Source organism: Thunnus maccoyii, chromosome 19, assembly GCF_910596095.1.
Source record: "Thunnus maccoyii chromosome 19, fThuMac1.1, whole genome shotgun sequence".
NCBI lineage: Eukaryota > Metazoa > Chordata > Actinopteri > Scombriformes > Scombridae > Thunnus > Thunnus maccoyii.
The window spans coordinates 539,600-543,518 of NC_056551.1; positions in this window are offsets into that span (position 1 = coordinate 539,600).

A 3,919-nucleotide genomic window follows, 5' to 3' on the forward strand; every position below is an offset into this window, starting at 1 on the left:
GTCTTTTCCTTGCGTCTTAGTCCCTCTAACACTGGAAAATATGTATTTGGCTAAATCTTTCAGGGAAAATGGAAATGATGTAACTCATATCAAACCCGACGCTCAGGAATGTTCAGCCTCACATGTGACTAAACGGAAATGACGATAAATGATGTGTTAACTCTTATTCTGGATAAAATTACAGTCAGGAAGAGTCTGTCAGCAATAAACAGTATAATGGAGGAAATAACATCATGAAAAGAAAAATCTTTCTAATAAATGAAGAAAGTCGTTTATGGTTCTTTTGTTGATCAGACTGACAATTAACAGACTTTTAACTATATGATGAATCAGAAAACAAATAAAGCATACAATTTGGGAGTGATATACTTAAATTTAATCTGTAATCTGTCTCCACTTCGGTATGAAACTGCAGTGATGTATCAGATCAGTCAGATCAGCTGCTGTCAGCAACTGCTGGCCTGTGTTGGCCAGTAAAAGACTTCCGTGAAGGCTGCTCGCTCCTCAGAGATCCCTCCTCGCTCCTCGATCCTCGCTTCTTTCCCCATGACTGTGTGCATGAAAATTCAGTATGCAAGGGGTATTCAGTTGGTTGCAATCTGCTATCTCACCGCTTAATGCCATTAAATCCTACACACTGGTCCTTTAACCTTAGCCTAATACTTGTGTCCCAAGCAAGCCAGGATTTTTTTTAATTCTCAAACAAAGAGAGAGCAGCCAGGCATGAAATAAAGACGCACAACATGTAGCAAGAGATACCTAAATCAATTACAGTTGCACAAACAGAGAGAAAGATACAAAAGAAAACTAGGTAAGGCTGCACAATGTTATACAAACCAATGACACAAATGGTATGTGTATCATTTAATGATTTTACCAGCTTTACAACACTAGATATTAAATAATTTATATCTTCTGAGATTTATATTTATATAAAAATTTATAGATTTATATATTTATGGGGCAATAACCATACCATGTCCCAACAAATACTGGGGAAAGTTGTTCCAGCGATGTAGCATAAGGAACAAAATCCTTTAACCAAAAATCGTTAACAATACAATCCAGCCCTGCTGCTGAGAGAGGCTGCTACTGTGTCCTGAATTACTGACTATCTGCAGGACAGAGCACAGTTTGTGCGGCTGTGTGTTTGCGCAGGTGGTGAACAGCAAAGGTGCACAGCAGGGGACCCACCTCTCACCTTTCCTCTTTATCAGTGGTGAAAGACGTATTGAAACTTGTTACTTCAGTAAAAGTAGGAATACCAAAGTATAAAAATACTCCCTCACCAGTAAAAGTCAAAATTCAAAGCATTCAAAATCTTACTTAAGTACAAAAGTATTAGTTGCAAAATTTATTTTAAGTATCAAAAGTAAAAGTGTTTTATTGATTATACTGTATATATGAAGATATACAGTGCCAAAGGGGATTTAATGTGTTTTTTTACACTGATCAACAAAAAAGACCCTTATCAAAGTGAAAACATCTTTAATGAGTGATCTGAATTAATAAACATATAAAATACAATGGCCATTTCAATCTAATCTAAATCTAAATTATAACTAACTATAACTATACTATAACTAACTATAGCTGTCAAATTAGTGTAGTGGAGTAGAATGAACAATATTTCCCTCTGAAATGTAGTGGAGTGGAAGTATAAAGTAGTATAACATGGAAATACTCAAGTGAAGACCAAGGTCCTCAAAATGGTACTTGACTGAATATAGTTAAATGCTACTTTTCATTACTGGTTCAGGAGCATGTTGCACAAACATCTCACATCACCTCCACAACCTACTGGTCAAGCAGTGGGCCATTCTCATTAAGAGACTCATTTAGCTGTGATAGTGACTGTGAACACAATAGGAAGTCATCGGTCTGTACAATGAATGAATCCCCTCTGACAAACTGTGGACCTACACATTTTATTACAATTATTATATTACTATTTATTTCCTGTTCATCTGTCCATCCAATACTGTTACTGTCAACTTGCACTTCAGATGTATAACAACACATGCAAAGAAAAACTGTAATGTAGATATCACTGTTATTGACATTTCCTTTTTTAAACATTGTACAATGCTTCATACACTCATGGCTCCCTCTTGGTACAAGATGACAATTCAGCATTAGTTTATTAATTATTAATATGTTCATCTGAATGACTGTTCTGTTCCTTTTACTTCAAAATCCTCCTCTTCATGGTTCCCTTTGTTGCGGAGGAGAAATTTGGTAAAAGAGCTATTAAGAGGCTCCTTCTGACTGGAATTATTTACCCTCATATGTCTGTTTCTAGTGATGCTATCACTGACCATCTTCTTAAACTCCAGTCCATGACACAAGTCTCTAATATCATTAATGTGACTATACACAACAGTACTTTTGGACTTACCTGTGCAGTGATGGATAGTATAAAAGTATTAGTAGTAGTATTAAAGTATTCAGATACTTTAATTAAAGAGGACTTATTATGCCCATTTCCAGCTCTAAATTAAATTATTTTTGGACTCCACTAGAGTAGCTTTGCAAGATTCACTGTTCAAAAACTTATTTATCTTATGCTGACCCTTTAAGCAGCCCCTCAGTTCAGCTTCTGTCTGAAACAGGCCATTTTAGCTCCTGTCTCTTTAAGGCCCCCCTCCCAAACTCTGATCTCATTGGTCTGCTTTCTGAGGGGCAGCACACATTATTATGGATCCCACTGCTTTTCTTGGCAAAAACCCACCCCACTCTGCCTCTGAACTCCCTACTCTGCCTCTGATTGGCATACCCTGATATTCTTACCCTAATACTAACCAGTCTCACTTCTCATGCCTAAACCTAATCAACCCAAGCAATGAAGGCAACAAATACTAGCCAGTGAGAGGCAGAGTAGGGAGGGTCTTGCCAAGAAAAGCAGTGGGATCCATAATAACGCTGGCAGCACGAATCAATCATGTAAAGTTACAGCCGATACAAACCCAACATTTCCGGCTTTACTGCTTCAAATTAAAAGCTTTTAGATAACTAAATAACAGGAGATCTTTATTGTGAAGAATTTACAGGAAGTTCGTCACCAAATTAGCAGAGCTTCGTTAGCAGTGCTAAAACACAGTTGAAACAACAAGATATGGAGATATTTGGAGCTATTTGTTCAGAGGATCAGTTAGATATAATGCAGAGAGGAACAGTACAAGCAGAAACAGCCATAGTGATGATAATCTTTGATGAAGAGTTGCAAACGACCAGCACACCTCCAACAGGTGAACTACTTCTTTTACTTTGCACTGCTGTATAATGGAGTCATGGCTCGACGTGACAATCCCCAAAACAATGGAAAAACGCCATAATGTTAACGCAGCAGAGCAGTGTACTTGCATGCTTTGTGGAGCAGATGACCATATAAAGAAATCCGTCACAAGCCAACGTCGGCTTGGGCTGAAAGTAGAAAAAACAGTTGGAAACTGAGCGTTAGGAGTTGTCTGAAGCCGCTGCTTTTTGCTTACAGGGATTGCTTCTACATACGTTTACCTCATTGTTTGACACGTCAGCCACTTTTAACATGAACATCCAACATTGTAACATTATATATATATATATGACTGAAATAAGGAAAAGCATAATAGGACCCCTTTAAGTAAAGTTAACTCAGTACTTAATTAAATGCACTTGCTTTCTGCCACTGCTTACCTGTGCAGTGGTGGCCTAAAGGTTAGGGAAGGTCGCTGGTTCAATCCCTGAACCAGTAGGATATGGGATGGATGGAGGATGAGGATGGGAAAAGAGAAGTGAAAGAGCACTGCCTGCTCCTCCCTCATTACTGGTGCTAAGGTGAGATCTAAGTCCCACCTCTTCATCACAAATGCCTTGCTGGAATTCGTTGAGATTTGTTATTTGACCAAAGAGATTAACTTTTTTCTTTTTGATAATGACG